This window comes from Nerophis lumbriciformis, linkage group LG09 (assembly GCF_033978685.3).
Source record: "Nerophis lumbriciformis linkage group LG09, RoL_Nlum_v2.1, whole genome shotgun sequence".
NCBI lineage: Eukaryota > Metazoa > Chordata > Actinopteri > Syngnathiformes > Syngnathidae > Nerophis > Nerophis lumbriciformis.
This window is the reverse complement of record NC_084556.2, coordinates 46,898,705-46,916,273: the sequence shown is the minus strand read 5'-3', so window position 1 is coordinate 46,916,273 and position 17,569 is coordinate 46,898,705. Positions and strand designations below refer to the sequence as shown.

At 40.2% G+C, this 17,569-nt stretch overlaps 1 protein-coding gene across 3 annotated transcripts in view; it reads left to right on the top strand.

Annotated features, from left to right (window-relative positions):
* The window catches only part of mcama (melanoma cell adhesion molecule a), a 109,760-nt gene that overhangs the window by 52,640 nt on the left and 39,551 nt on the right, over nt 1–17,569 (top strand). The gene's annotated exons all lie outside the window — the stretch shown is intronic.

The following is a 17,569-nucleotide window of genomic DNA, read 5'->3' as shown; positions in this document are numbered from 1 at the left end:
GTGGAAAAGGGCCTAATGTTGACGTGATAGACTGATGAGCTGTTTCCTCGTTTCCTTTCTCGTCAAACTTTATTCTTGATCGCAAATAATGCCTTTCACCTAGATAGTAGAAGGACAAGGACGTATTCCGACATGTTGGTACACTTTGACAGCCATTTTAGACCCGGTAATGTCGAGAACGACAAGAAAAAAACGCTTGGTTCCACCCCTTTTCTTTGCAAGGATTATGAGTCATTCTTCATCTAAATGGGAATACCGTATTTTCCGCACCATAAGCCGCCCTGTGTTATAAGCCGCGCCTTCAATGAACGGCATATTTCAAAACTTTGTCCACCTATAAGCCGCCCCGTGTTATAAGCCACATCTAACTGCGCTACAGGGAATGTCAAAAAAACAGTCAGATAGGTCAGTTAAACTTTAATAATATATTAAAAACCAGCGTTCTAACAACTCTGTTCACTCCCAAAATGTACGGTAATGTGCAAATGTGCAATCACAAACATAGTAAAATTCAAAATAGTGCAGAGCAATAGCAATAACTTAATGTTGCTCGAACGTTAATGTCACAACACACAAAATAAACATAACACTCACTTTCTGAAATTATTCTTCATTCATAAATCCCTCGAATTCTTCTCCTACGGTGTCCGAATTAAAAAGTTGGGCGAATACGGGATCCAAAATGGCCGGCTCCGTCTCGTCGAAGTCATCAGAGTCAGTGTCGCTGTTGTTTTTCCAGCAGTTCCGTGAATCCTGCCTTCCGGAAAGCTCGGACCACAGTTGAGACCGAAATATCCGCCCAGGCATTTACGATCCACTGGCAGATGTTGGCGTATGTCGTCCGGCGCTGTCTCCCTGTCTTAGTGAAGGTGTGTTCGCCTTCGGTCATCCATTGTTCCCACGCCGTTCGCAGTCATGCTTTAAATGCCTTGTTGACACCAATATCGAGCGGTTGGAGTTCTTTGGTTAATCCACCCGGAATGACGGCGAGTGTTGTATTTGTGTGCTTCACTTGTTTTTTGACACCATCTGTGATGTGGGCGCGCATGGAGTCGTATATCAACATGGACGGAGCTGCGTGAAAAAAGCCACCCGGCCTCTTCGCGTAAACTTCCCTTAACCACTCGCTCATCTTTTCTTCATCCATCCATCCCTTCGAGTTAGCTTTTATGATGACGCCGGCTGGAAAGTTCTCTTTTGGCAAGGTCTTCCTTTTGAATATCACCATGGGTGGAAGTTTCTGGCCATTAGCATGGCAAGCTAGAACCACAGTGTGTCGCTTAGTAGGAGCCATTTTGTGGTCTTTACAGATGTAAACACACAAAGGAAATGAAACGTAATACCCGCGCGCTTCTTCTTCTATGGGGGCGGGTGCTTACCTTGGCGGTTGCTTACCGTAGAAGAAGAAGCACTTCCTCTTCTACGGGGAAAAAAGATGGCGGCTGTTTACCGTAGTTGCGAGACCTAAACTTTATGAAAATGAATCTTAATATTAATCCATATATAAAGCGCACCGGGTTATAAGCCGCACTGTCAGCTTTTGAGTAAATTTGTGGTTTTTAGGTGCGGCTAATAGTGCGGAAAATACGGTATATGAACATCCTAGCAGTTGGCATCCCAATGACAACAGACATTGTACAGTGAGGATGTTTTATTATGTTTGTTGGCTCTCATAATGTCTGCAGTGAGTAATAATTAGTGATGTTGTTGGAGAAAAGCGAACATTGTGATGCATTTTTTAAATCAATGCACCACGTATACTTAAAATTAGAGATGTCCGATAATATCGGACTGCCGATATTATCGGCCGATACATGCTTTAAAATGTAATATCGGAAATTATCGGTATCTGTTTCAAAAAGTAAAATTTATGACTTTTTAAAACGCCGCTGTACGGACGTAGGGAGAAGTACAGAGCGCCAATAAACCTTAAAGGCTGTGCGTGCCGGCCCAATCACATAATATCTACGGCTTTTCACACACACACAAGTGAATGTAAAGCATACTTGGTCAACAGCCATACAGGTCACACTGAGGGTGGCCGTATAAACAACTTTAACACTGTTACAAATATGCGCCACACTGTGAAACCACACCAAACAAGAATGACAAACACATTTCGGGAGGACATCCGCACCGTAACACAACATAAACACAACAGAACAAATACCCAGAACCCCTTGCAGTACTAACTCTTCCGGGACGCTACACTACTCCCCTCCCCCCGCTTCAACCCTGTCCCCCCCAACCCCGCCCACCTCAACCTCCTCATGCTCTCTCATGCTCTCTCAGGGAGAGCATGTCCCAAATTCCAAGCTGCTGTTTTGAGGCATGTTAAAAAAAAAAAAGCACTTTGTGACTTCAAAAATAAATATGGCAGTGCCATGTTGGCATTTTTTTCCATAACTTGAGTTGATTTATTTTGGAAAACCTTGTTACATTGTTTAATGCATTCAGCGGGGCATCACAACAAAATTAGACATAATAATGTGTTAATTCCACGACTGTTTATATATCGGTATCGGTGGATATCGGAATCGGTAATTAAGAGTTGGACAATATCGGATATCGGCAAAAAAGCCATTACTCTACTTAAAATGAGCAAAATACGTAAATATTATAAATATGTCTCTTACTACATTGCATATATACTTACAGTGTGTATATAAAACCGTAAAGTAGGTGTTTGGATGATTTTTTAAGGGCTTTATAGGCAGAATAGAGCGGCTCCATTGTAAGGGGTCCCTGGTTCAATCCCCACCTAGTACCAACGTCGTCATGTCCGTTGTGTCCTGAGCAAGACACTTCACCCTTGCTCCTGATGGGTGCTGGTTAGCGCCTTGCATGGCAGCTCCCTCCATCAGTGTGTTAATGTGTGTGTGAATGGGTAAATGTGGAAGTAGTGTCAAAGCGCTTTGAGTAGCTTGAAGGTAGAAAAGCGCTATACAAGTACAACCCATTTATCATTTATCATTTGATTGCATTTATTAGAATGCATTAAAAAAATGAATACATCCATCGACATGTCTTTTAGAATGATTGTGAACGATAGGCAAAATTCCCCCCAAAAAGTGCAGTTCCCTTTTGAGTATATCCTGCTGATCTTAACTAAAGTTGAATTTTATTTCTCACTGGCCAACTTTTTAGCCCTGGCTGTGACTTTAAAGGTAAAACAAATGGTTTGCATATTATTACTGAATTAAAAAGCAGCACATTATTTCAAAAATGGCTGCGCATATACACTTAAATTGACGGAAGTACTGTTGTTGGGTACCGCGTGCGTAACGACAAGAAGACAATAAGTACAACACAAGGTAGGACAGGTGTGTGTGAATTGGCATACATTGTGTGTGGTCTTGTGATAATTCTCCCCCCCACCCCCAAGCTTCACTGACCCTTCTTCCCTTCCGCTCTTCCCACTGTTCTTGCACTCCTTCTCACAAATCACTTGACAAATGGACTACCCACAGGTGTTGTTACAACCCCCCCACGCCTCCACACACACACACACTCTATGGGAATGGGGGGCGACGTTCCCATTGTTCTCAGCTGCCATTGCCTTAAAGTCAACCCCACCTCCTCCATCCAGCCTAGCCCAGCGGGACACCGTGCCACCAGACTACTGGGAATCCAGTCATAACCAACCGGCTGGGCTCAAGGTCCTGGCACCGGGCCCACGCCCCAGTGAATTCAACAAGCGGTGGATAGTGTCTGAGAGCGGGACTCTCCCTGCGTGGACCTCAAGATAAGGAGCAAGTTATGAGTGTTTCTGGGGGGAAGAAAGGCCGAGTTTGTTGTGTCAACACATCTCAGTTTTAGACCTGCTTTTTCAACGACTGTTTACATGCACACAGCAGACCAGCTTATTGGGAGAAAATGTCTTAAAAGGTTTGGTATTTTGTTTAAAAGTAGTATAGTCCAAACACCCGATGGTCGTTACCTGTTGACTTGTTAGAACCAGTGTTACAAAATCTCATCTCAGACTCTTGCAGGGTTTTCGAACACCTGCAATCCTCTGCTAGCAACAAGCCCACCGTGTGCTTTGTTTTCATGCCTTCCCGCCCCACACCGCCATGATGGCTCCTGTTTTCCGAACAAATGATTTACTGGCAAACTAGACAAAACACCAGCAGCCAAAGGGGCCAATCTGCCTGACACATCTCTCCTCCTGCAAATGTGATTCCGAACCAAGATTTTATCATCAGCCTGCTATCAAACTAGTTAGTGAGCCGCGTTTGAAAGCATTGTCTCGCTTTCTTGTGGGGCTTTCTTCCTCTACTGTGCTTCATCAGGAGTATTTGCTGTGTATGAGGTGGAACAGAAACACAATGTTTTTTACACCTGATGCTAAATGAGGCATGGCGCTCAGATTTGGGGCTTGTGATGGTAATCGTGCTTCTGAATCATGCATGGACTTTGTGTATCTGAGGGTTCTTTAGGAGCGCTGGCCCGAGCGCAGGGAGTAGCCCCTGTGCCTCATTATCGCAGCAGTGCACCTGTGATCGCTCTGATATTCTCTTTGAGAGCATTAGGGGTTGTCAGCGGGGGATTTTTAGGGAGGGGGGCAGGGGTTTTGCCATTTTTGATCCCGGTGAATTAGGTGTGGCATGCTCGACCGACAGCTCTGCTCACGTCTGTTGGCTGGGATAAAAGGAGTGGCAGTGTTTGTGAACGGGGCTTTGTTGTGTTTGGGACGGGAGCAGCATCAATGCTAATATGCACAGAAATAAACACAATAACCGACAATGAACACAAACAGCTGGTCTTTCAATTTATAATGTAATTACATGGTATTAGAGTTTATTCCAAGTGAAAATACTTGTTTTGATGTGACAAAACATGAATCCCATTTTGCTTTGCTTGGATTTGCAAAGGTACCATTGCAAAGGTAGCTGTTTTCCTTCTAGACAGGCCATTTTCTTATATTTTGTGTGTATCATTTTGCGTGGCGACGTGTGTTACTGATAGTCTGCAACAAAATACAAACTTGGGGATACTTCGATACAACTTCAGACTGTCAACAACCTATGCGTGCGCATAGGTTAAGTTTTGTGCACTTAAAGAGGGGCTATCAGTGAGGTGCGTAGAGTGGGGGGCGGGATTTACTGTTTGAATTCTGTCTGGTGACACAAGATTCAAGTACCTCAGCTTTAAGAGCAGACGTGGACTTTACCACCACGCATATTCATTAAGCCGGAGGTGAGCTGGATGTGACGTCGTATGCAACCCAGCAATGGACATACCGGTGAGCTGCTGCACTGCCTCTGAGTTGGTAAAAGTTTGTGCTAGATTAAAAATCATGTCTCACACTTGTATAGTAGAAGGTTGTGGCCTTAAACCTGTCATAACGGGGGGGTCGCAGCTTGCTGCGAAGTTTGTTCTCCTGGGATGCAAACAGACTTTTCCGGACAAGGCGTGAAGGTAGGAACATGATTTAATCTTGACTCTCAAATAGGTACAAACAAAAAGGCGCACAAGGCGAAGGCACAACTTAGCGCAGGAAACAAAAGCTAACACTTAGCATAAACTATGGACAGGGCAAAAACTCGCTAACTGTGGCATGAACAAACAAAACTTACTTGGCAAGCCATGAAGCAAACAATCGCATGACACAAGCAATGACGCCAGGCCGACTGACAGGCAAAGACAGGCTTAAATACTGGTCTCTTGATTTAGAGCAGGTGCGTGTCCCGGACACCAGAGGCAGGTGAAACTAATCAGTCGCCATGGAAACTAAAACAAACAAGAATGTACAAAAACAGGAACTATGGAGTCTTAAAACTAACACAAAATAACAAAAACATAATCCAGACCACAGATCATGACAAAACCGACAAGTTGGTTAACTTTGAAATTTAACTTAGACCGGGAAATCGCAAGCAAGACGCACATTTGCTCCCCAATTTTATATTTTTTTTAATGATTAATTTGTCATCTAAAGGGGAAGATATAAACATCCCATCAGTCGGCATCCCACTCAGAGCAGACATTGTACAGTAAGTGATTGTTTTATTATGTTCGTAGTTTCTCATTTTTGTTTAACACTTAGCAATAGTGCTACTTGCTAGATCTGCTTATCACTCCACTTCTAAAAATTGAAGCTCATCTTCCTCATATTCACGTTCGAAAATATAAGGTTCTGGATTATCATTTGTCCTAAAATAGTCATTGTTGGCTCTTATAAAATCTGCTTTGATTAGTAGTTGTTGTCATTGTAAGAAATAGCCAACGTTTTGATGCATCTGGGAAATGAATGTGCTGCAGTATGCTGAAAATTAGCAAAATACGTAAATATTAGATATTATTATGAATGTGCCTGTTAATACATTACGTATATACAGCATGAATATAAAACCTTGGTGGGGGGTTTTGTATGTTTTTAGAGCGCTTTATAGGCGGAATAGAGCAACTCCCATTACCACCATTGTTACCTGACTCTTGCTATAATTTATTTACGATTTATAATGCACAAATAACAGAAAAACATGTGTGCTGTTCTCACATAAGGTTTGTAAATAAACTAAGGCTGCAGCTAACGATTATTTTTCTATCGATTAATCTATAGATTATTTTTTCGATTAATCGGTTAATCTATAGATTATTTTTTCGATTAATCTATAGATTATTTTTCCTTTTACCGATTATTTTTATTTATTTAAAATGAAGATGAAAAAATAAATGTAGGCCAGTTTTTTCAAAAGGCATGGCTTTTATTTACAAAAAAAAAAGTATGGCCACTCAGTCAACATTGACAACAACATGACAAAATATTCTGTAACAATGTAAACATTTAACAAAATTAAATGTAGCTTATTTGCTTTTAATGTGCAAATATAAAAGTAAACATCCAGTGCAAATCTTAATATTCTGCAATAGTATAAGCATTTCAAAAGTAAAAGTATTGCTTATTTTGCTTTAAAATGTGCAAAAATAAAGATAAACATCCAATTCAAAAAAGTGCAAAACGGAAATATTCTGTAACAACAGTGTAAACATTTCAACAAAAGTAAAAGTATTGCTTATTTGCTAAAATGTGCAAAAATAAAGATAAACATCCAATACAAAAAAGTGCAAAACGAAATATTCTGTAACAACAGTGTAAACATTTCAACAAAAGTAAAACTTTTGCTTATTTTGCTTAATAACACAACAATGATAGTATGATTAAAGTGAAAGTTAATTGTTCGTTTGTACATAGTATACGTAATTGTTAATGTTGTAAAAGGTATTTGCACAACTAATTAACGTTAGCGTTAAAGAGGAGCGCGTCTTTGTAAACACTGAACAGGCACGCCAAACGCTCCTCTCAGAGCGAAACGGTGCTTTAGTTTATGAATTTACAACGCAGATGCAAATGACACATTCATGTTTTTGTGTAATGATGACAACGTATACTCACGCGGACGATTGACTAGTTGATGGTGATGTCAAGAACGCTGCCGTTGTGCTGCTATGATAGGCCATTTCCGCTCGACACAGTGTGCATACAACAACATTATTAGCAGAGGTGGGTAGAGTAGCCAGAAATTGTACTCAAGTAAGAGTACTGTTACTTTAGAGATTTATTACTCAAGTAAAAGTAAGGAGTAGTCACCCAAATATTTACTTGAGTAAAAGTAAAAAGTATGTTGTGAAAAAACTACTCAAGTACTGAGTAACATACACACACATATCATATATATATATATATATATATATATATATATATATATATATATATATATATATATATATATATATATATATATATATATATATATATACACACACACACACACACACACACACACACACACACACACATATATATATATATATATATATATATATATATATATATATATATATATATATATATATATATATATATACATACATTGATATATACAGTATATAATTTATATTTATTTATTTTGCCCTTTTTGTTTACATGTTAAAGGTGTTTTAATAATTATACATGCATGTTTAACATATAGATTCCTTTCTTTCATGAAGACAAGAATATAAGTTGGTGTATTACCTGATTCTGATGACTTGCATTGATTGTAATCAGGAAGCAGTGCTGGTAACGTCCACGTTTTCAAATGGAGGAGAAAAAAAGTTCCTCCTTTCTGTCTAATACCACATGAAAGTGGTTGTTATTTGGCATCTTATTTGTCCACCTTCCATATTCGTTTTTATACCCTTTACAAGAAATACATTGGCGGCAAACTCCGTAGCTTGCTAGCTTGTTTGCGCTGGCTTTCGGAGACTCTTATTTTGAAAGCGCAGGCGCGATGGAGCGGGACTTTTATTGTGAAGACAGGAACTGTGCAGTCAGTCTTTACGGTTGAAATAAAAAAAGGGTCTTTTTTCCTTCACACTTTTGATTGATTGATTGGAACTTTTATTATTAGATTGCACAGTACAGTGCATATTCCGTACAATTGACCACTAAATGGTAACACCCGAAGTTAGCTCGGAGCCAGTCAGGTCATGTGACCCCTGGCTCTGTTTGATTGGTCCAACGTCACCAGTGACTGCATCTGATTGGTGGAACGAAGTGAAACGTCACCAGTAAGGCAGGCACTTTGAAGGTCTGTCTGACAGACCAAAACAAACAAAGCGTGCATTAACAGATCGATAAAAATTAGTAGCGAGTAGCGAGCTGAATGTAGATAAAAGTAGCGGAGTAAAAGTAGCGTTTCTTCTTAGGCCGTTTATTGAAATACTCCCACACTTTTGACGACTTTTGGCGTGCTTTTTTCCCCTCGCTCGCACCGCTCGCATCGTCTGCTTTGCGCTCCGCCATGACGGTAGTGTGACGTAAATATGCGACGCGTCGACGAACAAAAACGTCCTCGACGTATTTACGTAACCGATGACGTCGACTACGTCGACGCGTCGTTTCAGCCCTAAAATAAACACAATTCCAAAAAAAGTGCAGTTCCCCTTTAAGTTATTACCCTATGGAACACCATCTGTTGGATGGAAGTCCAATCACCGTCATTTACTGACTATAAGCTGAAACTTTTTCCCCACACTTTGAACCCTGTGTCTTACAATGCTGCGGCTAATTTGGGGATTTTTTCCCCCCCGCGTTCACAAGCTTCATGCCGTCAATAGATTTAACCTCGTCTTATCAGTCCAGAGAAATTGTCATACAGGCCTCTCTGAAATTGTTCACACCAAAAGAGAACCTTTTATGGGGAATGTTGCCTATCGTTCCCAATCATTATGTGAGACAAGAAGACGGATGTAATTTTTGATACATTCAAATACGTAAATAAACGTAGATATAAAGTCTGCTTACAATATAGTCAATGAGAGGTCCGCTATTCCGCTAATAAAGACCTCTTAACAACCATCCAAAAAGCGCCAACAATACTCCATTTACATTTTGTGGCCTGAATATTAACCAAGTATGAGTGATATTGTTATTATAAGCGGACAAACTATTTATAGCGGCGCAGTGATTTCAGAGTTTGTGCTGCTATTTTGACATCATTGGCTGGTGAGCTGCTTTCTCGCCTCGGAGCTTGTGAAAGTTAAGTCTAGATAATAAATAAGGCCTCTCACCTTGCTAGTGGACATAATCTGACAAGTTGGTCAACATTGGCATCCAATTTAGACCCCGAAATGGTGAGAAAGACCACCAAAAGACTCTTGGTTGCACCCCACTTTTTTCATTGCGAAGATTATGAGTGATTCTTCATCTAAACGGGACTATATCAACATACATCCCAGTGACAGCAGACAATGTACAGTAAGTGATGTCTTATTATGTCTGTTGGCACTCATGAAGTCTGCAGTGAGTAAAAATCAATGATGTTGTTGAAGGAAAACGCCAACGTCGTGATGCGTTTGTGAAATTGATGCGTCGCTGTATGCTTAAAATGATTAAAATACGTAAATATTACAAATAATGTGCCTTTTACGACGTTACATTAATGGAGGTATTTGGATGTTTTTTAAGTGATTTATAGAGCGACTTCTATAGGCTCCATTGTAAGCAGACTTTTGATTGCATTTACAGTATTTGCGAGTTAGAATGCATAAGAAAGACATATGTGTGCCTTTTGGTAAAACAGTTTAATAAACACAAGCGCCTGTGTAAATATTTCATGTGTACACCTGTGGCATATTGACACGTGTGGTCTATACAAAATGTAATTTGACCGAAAATTAAGTGGGTGCGGCTTATATTTAGGTAATCCGGGAATGATAGTAGTTGCCACGAGTCATAGATCTTCCAGTGATATTCCGAGCGTAATGATGATGATGTTGATGATCAGAAGGGCTGGCACGCATAAGAAGGCATTCGTTGGAATTTTGCAATAGGTCAGCGTGCTGTCGTCACATTTTTGATTGCAAAAAGGTCTCGGATTGTTTTAGAATAACAGCCCCACATCTGGGCCTCTTACCTTCATGTCCTGTCATTCTCTTGCATAGATTGCGAGGTGCAGAAGCCTCCGGATTATCTTTACCTGGACATGTGCTCAGCCTTCAACTAGTGGCAGCTCTGTACTCATTTAGTTTTTTTTTCTATGTAAAAAAATGCCAGCTGATTGTCGGAAAACATTTCAGTAGTGCAGTGTAGGGATGTCCCGATCCGATATTTGGATCGGATCGGCTGCCGATATTTGCCAAAAATTGCGTATCGGCAAGGCATGGGAAAATGCCGATCCAGATCCAGTTTAAAAAAAAACCCCGGTCCGTGTTTTCCAACGCACCTATTTAAATAATACATTCCACTTTTCTGCTGCTCCGTAATTTCCGTTCCGCATTTTCCAGCACACCTTCAACACATCCACAATTCTCACGCAGTTGCTTTTAGCTGCTGGCATTACACGACAGGCTCTTCTCACTCTTTCCTGTGTCTCCCTCTCACAGACAGCGAGCGCACCTTCTTACCACGTCACATACTGTCACGTCATACGTCACATACGTATACGTCCTCTCCCAGCAGAGAGCGAGGTAGCGGCATGGCTAACGTTAGCTGTGATGCTAGCGCAGCTGCTAAGGTGCGCGCCTGCTCAAGCGTCCTCTGCGCACGGCAAATCTATGCCACGCACAAAATCAAATAAAAAAATAAGCGCATAACAATTTTCGACACACGGACACGACAGAGACAACAGTTTTCGTCATCATTGTTCAAATATTGTGACGTCTGTCGAGACGCTTATCTCCATTCGGTGCCACACGTTCAGACTCCACACCATCAAAATAGTATATATCTGTATCATGAATCAATTTAAGTGGACCCCGTCTTAAACAAGTTGAAAAACTTATTCGGGTGTTACCATTTAGTGGTCAATTGTACGGAATATGTACTTCACTGTGCAACCTACTAATAAAAGTCTCAATCAATCAATCAATCAAAACACATAGAATCATCATACTGCTGTGATTATATGCATCAAGTGTTCATTCAAGGCTAAGGCAAAATATCGAGATATATATTGTGTATCGCAATATGGCCTTAAAATATCGCAATATTAAAAAAAGGCCATACCGCCCAGCCCTAGTTTCAATGATGCCATTTCTGTTTGTCATGTATAATTTTGTGTATTTTGTGTTTATCCTTGAATAAACAGGTCAGTTTCTTGTTACCAACCATTGTGTATTATTCAAACTCCCCTAATTCAGCTGGCTAGTTGTTATCAAGAGTACTAAAACCCTTTTCAACATGATTCTGACAACTAAGTAGGCTAAATAACTTTAAACTTTAATACATGCTCGGATAGGCCAGTATCGGTCAGTATCGGTATCGGTCAGTATCGGTATCGGATCGGAAATGCAAAAACCTGGATCGGGACATCCCTAGTGCAGTGATTCTCAAACTGTGGTACAGGTACCACGAGTGGTACACGGGCTCTAGTGGTACGCCAAAGAAATGTCTTAATAAAATATTGTAATGTAACAGTTTTATTGTCCTATATTCAAACACTGTTACTGTTCAGACTGTATGTAATATTACAATATTCTTGCCTTGTTTTTAATGAATACTTAGACCTACTACGATACTGTATTTTAGTGTTGGTCCTTATGGTGGTACTTGGTGAGCCAAGTGTTTTCTGAGGTGGTACTGGAGGAACCACTGCTCTATTGTTAGGGGGGATTTATTCAAAGTTGCATTTTATATTTAGTCTATTTATACCTGCATTGTCCTTTCCATCCTTACACTTTCCATCATTGTAACTGAGCTACTGTGTGGAACAATTTCCCTTGTGGATCATTAAAGTTTGTCTAAGTCGATTCACAGCTTCTTATTTGGCATTTTCAATATTGTAACTATCAGGTCTCATGCGAACCCCAGCTTTTTTGCTTTTTTTTTTACCAGTGACTGCTAAATGGGAGTTTAAACCTCTTTGACTGCAGCTTGTTTTTGTCTTATCGATCCCCTCGCTTCCCCTCCCCTTTATGTAGACTCTGTGTTTAGTGTGTTGACCTTTAATTAGCCATCCTGTGTCTTCAGAGCAACCCGCATGCCTGAACCCCGCAGCTGTAAAGGAGAGGGGGGCGGCGCCATCGATGGCGAGCAGAGGCAGAGAAACACATCAGCTACAAGCGTCCATAAAACATTTATGTTACTCGCGCCCTTTCATGAATTCCCTCCCACCGGGTGTCATGATGAAAAATTTATTGATTTGCCCGAGAAGTTGCTAACCAGGAGGAATAATTTTGGGTTCCTTAAATCTCAGCGTCTTTGGACTTTCAGTTAAGTATGGAAGAAGTAAATTAATTTCAGAAAAATGAAAATAGGTCATCGGTTTTTATGATGATTCGTAAGTATCTGGATGTTTTTAGAGAGAGCGCAACAGAGGGCCCTCGATTTGTTGACTCAATTGTTAGCTATTTATTTACGATTTTGAATGCATAGAAAAAGCCAAGCATATAAAGTTAAAGTTAAAGTTAAAGTACCAATGATTGTCACACACACACTAGGTGTGGCGAGATTATTCTCTGCATTTGACCCATCACCCTTGATCACCCCCTGGGAGGTGAGGGGAGCATTGGGCAGCAGCGGTGGCCGCGCCCGGGAATCATTTTGGTGATTTAACCCCAAATTCCAACCCTTGATGCTGAGTGCCAAGCAGGGAGGTAATGGGTCCCATTTTTATAGTCTTTGGTATGACTCGGCCGGGGTTTGAACTCACAACCTACCGATCTCAGGGCGGACACTCTAACCACTAGGCCACTGAGTAGGTGTGTATGTGAGTATGTGTTCTTACATAAGGATTATGAATGATAAAAAACACATCTCTTTCCAATTTTTGCGTATTTCCACTATGACTGATCTGATAAGATGGTCAGAGTGCAAACGCGTTACTACCATGATGTCAATCTCCAAAATAGAATATTCAAATGGCTGACTGAATTTGTGGCGTTTTTTTAGAACAATTTGCCTTGTGGATCAATAAAGTTTGTCTAAGTCTAAGTGATGTTTAAACGGTGTTTTCACATACTTTGCGGATTGTAAATACAATTGGACATGGTTTAATGCAGGGGTGTCAAATTCATTTAATTAAGCTCAGGGGCCGCATGGAAAAAAATCTATTCCCCCGTGGGCCGGACGGGTAAAATCATGGTATAATAACTTAAAAATAGAACTACGACAACTTCAGATTGTTTTCTTTGTTTACTTTGGCCCAAAATAGAACAAGGACATTCTGAAAATGTACATATCACAAATAATCCTATTGACAAAACACTTCAAGTTAGTAAAAAAATCAAAAACACCATTAAGAACACAATGAAATTAGACTTATTCTCAGTGTTTCTACAAACCAATTAAACTTTAAAGGGGAACATTATCACAATTTCAGAATGGTTAAAACCATTAAAAATCAGTTCCCAGTGGCTTATTATATTTTTTGAAGTTTTTTTCAAAATTTTACCCATCACGCAATATCCCTAAAAAAAGCTTCAAAGTGCCTGATTTTAACCATCGTTATATACACCCGTCCATTTTCCTGTGACGTCACATAGTGAAGCCAACACAAACAAACATGGCGGAAAGAACAGCAAGCTATAGCGACATTAGCTCGGATTCAGACTCGGATTTCAGCGGCTTAAGCGATTCAACAGACTACGAATGTATTGAAACGGATGGTTGTAGTGTGGAGGCAGGTAGCGAAAACGAAATTGAAGAAGAAACTGAAGCTATTGAGCCATATCGGTTTGAACCGTATGCAAGCGAAAACGACACGACAGCCAGCGACACGGGAGAAAGCGAGGACGAATTCGGCGATCGCCTTCTAACCAACGATTGGTATGTTTGTTTGGCATTAAAGGAAACTAACAACTATGAACTAGGTTTACAGCATATGAAATACATTTGGCAACAACGTGCACTTTGAGAGTGCAGACAGCCCAATTTTCATCAATTAATATATTCTGTAGACATACCCTCATGTCAGCAGGCCAGGGAAGCTAGGGTCGATATTCTTCTCTTGATCATCTTTGGTGGCATAAGGGACGGTGTGAGCCAAGACATCCAGGGGGTTTAGCTCGCTCGTCTGCGGGAACAAACTGCCGCCATTGCTTGCCGTGCTCCAAGGTCCTTTGTCCCTGAATTGCTCACACACTCCGGCAGATTCAATGGGGGTCTGGCGGCAGATTTCTTTGACTTTATCGTTGGAAAGGCATCTGCTTTGAGTGTCGCAGGATATCCACACATTCTTGCAATCTCTGTCGTAGCATAGCTTTCGTCGGTAAAGTGTGCGGAACAAACGTCCAATTTCTTGTCACTTTCGCATCTTTGGGCCACTGGTGCAACTTGAATCCGTCCCTGTTCGTGTTGTTACACCCTCCGACAACACACCGACGAGGCATGATGTCCCAAGGTACGGAAAACAGTCGAAAAAACGGAAAATAACAGAGCTGATTTGACTTGGTGTTTGAGAAAATGGCGGATTGCTTCCCGATGTGACGTCGTCATCGCTCCGAGAGCGAATATTAGAAAGGCGTTTAATTCGCTAAAATTCACCCATTTAGAGTTCGGAAATCGGTTAAAAAAAATATGGTCTTTTTTCTGCAACATCAAGGTATATATTGACGCTTACATAGGTCTGGTGATAATGTTCCCCTTTAAGTCACAGCCCATCTATGATTGAACAAAAACAAAATGAAGCATAAATAAAAACACTTCATTTGTCATTTCCATTGTTAACTTTCTTTAAATTTGCACAGAAGAAAATCATTTTCACATAACTACTGTATATCAATGTGCAGTGTCTCATGCAGCATTTTAAGTGAGGTTAGCAATTGTTTATGTTAGTCGCAGCCCTGCTTTACCGTGTACCGTTTGCTTGGTATACTTGCTCGCCTCAATATAAACGATAGGCTTGCCTAACAGAATTGCTATTGTGACATCGAGTGGACACTTTTAGAACAGCAGTTTCTTTATTTTAAAAATGCAGCTCAATTTTACACTTAGAAAAATCATCTCGCGGGCCAGATTGAACCGGGCTGGATCAGGCCCGCGGGCCGCATCTTTGACATCTCTGGTTTAATGGATACAATGAAACACAAATTGGCATATAAAGTCAACTTGTTTTTCAACTCTACTGGTACTTGAAAAGCTACCACTGTCCTCTTAATAGTTGCACTTTGCACATTTTATATATATAAAAGGACACCCCAATTGCAGTCATTCTGCCTCCGCTCTAGACAATCTCATGCGTATGAGCATAACATCCGGTTGTGGCAGCGATGTTTCAGTGGTCAAAGTCTTTTTTTGGCAGCCCAATTTTCGATGCATCACCAGTCAATAGTGCGCAAATACTGTATTTTTCGGAGTATAAGTCGCACCGGAGTATAAGTCGCACCTGCCCAAAATGTATAATAAAAAAGGAAAAAAACATATAGGTCGCACTGAAGCCCGGCCAAACTATTAAAAAAAAACTGCGACTTATAGTCCGAAAAATACGGTTGTAGGCTAAATGTAGTAGTTTAAGATATATATATATATATATATATATATATATATATATATATATATATATATATATATATATATATATATATATATATATATATATATACTTAGATTGTAGCGATGATTAAAGTTTTGGAAATGACGTGTACGCTGTGGCGCAGTTGTTTACATGTTACGTAAAAGTTGTTATGTAAGTGAGTTGAAAAATATAGCTAATCCACGCTGATGTCCGTGTTTCCTCGACCTAAAAGCCATAAAAAGATAAGAACCCACGAAAATATACTACACTACATTAGGGGTGTAACGGTACGTGTATTTGTATTGAACCCTTTCGGTACGGGGGTTTCGGTTCGGTTCGGAGGTGTACCGAACGAGTTTCCACATGGACATATTAAGTAGCGTATCGCACGTTGTGTAAACAATGCACCCCGAGGCACAACACACGGCATGCTAGCAGCGACTGGGTTACGATAGACTGACCATACGTCCTCTTTTCACCGGACATGTCCTCTTTTGCGAGGCTGTCCGAGCGGAGTTTCTTAAATGCCTCAAATGTCCGGCATTTTGAGTTAGGGTCGCGTGTATTTTCAATGTAAGTTCAGGGTTAAGAAGGGGTTAAAAACAAAACAAATCGTGCGTGCAGCAGCATTCGTGAGGAAGGGGCAGAGACAGAGAGAGCGAGAGAGTTATGATAAACGCGCATGCGTCGCCAGGCTCTGCTTTTTATCCATAGATTTATCAGATTTAATTTTAAAAATACTATTAAAATATACAAAAACATAACAAAAGTGAAATAAAAAAGCTTAAAGGTTAAATGTACCGTATTTTTCGGAGTATAAGTCGCACCGGAGTATAAGTAGCACCTGCCGAAAATGCATAATAAAGAAGGAAAAAAACATATACAGTATAAGTTGCACTGCCAAACTATGAAAAAAACTGCGACTTATAGTCCGAAAAATACTGTAATTTAGAAAAAGTTGCAATGTTGACTAATACAACAAAGCTGTTTTTTTTTCTTTCAAACTGTCATTGCTCAAAACATAATATTGAATCAAAATCAATGTTATTATGAATTGTTGACCTATCCAAGGTTCCGATTACTTCACATCCAATATTCCACTAAGAAAAATATTTTTGGTGGAAGATTTTGCAAATTTGGTAAATAAATAACTCAAAAATGTATATTTTGTTGTTTTCTTACTGTTCCGAAAATGAACCGAACCGTGACCTCTAAACCGAGGTACGTACCGAACCGAAATTTTTGTGTACCGTTACACCCCTACACTACATACATACATTCATAAATTATATTAATTGTATTTGTTTTTACATAAAAAAAAACTAATTTTTAAGGCGTGGCGGATATTTTGCCGTGGCGGATCAAGTACATGTAGGGAAAACCCTGTAGTTGTTAAAAAACATGGCCATATAAAACACACATCCATATATGTATTTTTTTTATATATACATACACACACATACCAAACATTGGCGGTAGAGGTTTTAGTGTCTCTAGTCATAGCATTCACTCTGATAGGTCATTTGTATCCCATAAATTGTTTGAAACAAACGGATACCTGCAAAATAGGTTGAACCCAAAGCAGGCCATCCACAGCACCGTACCCTGGAGGAGGTCCACCTTAACAT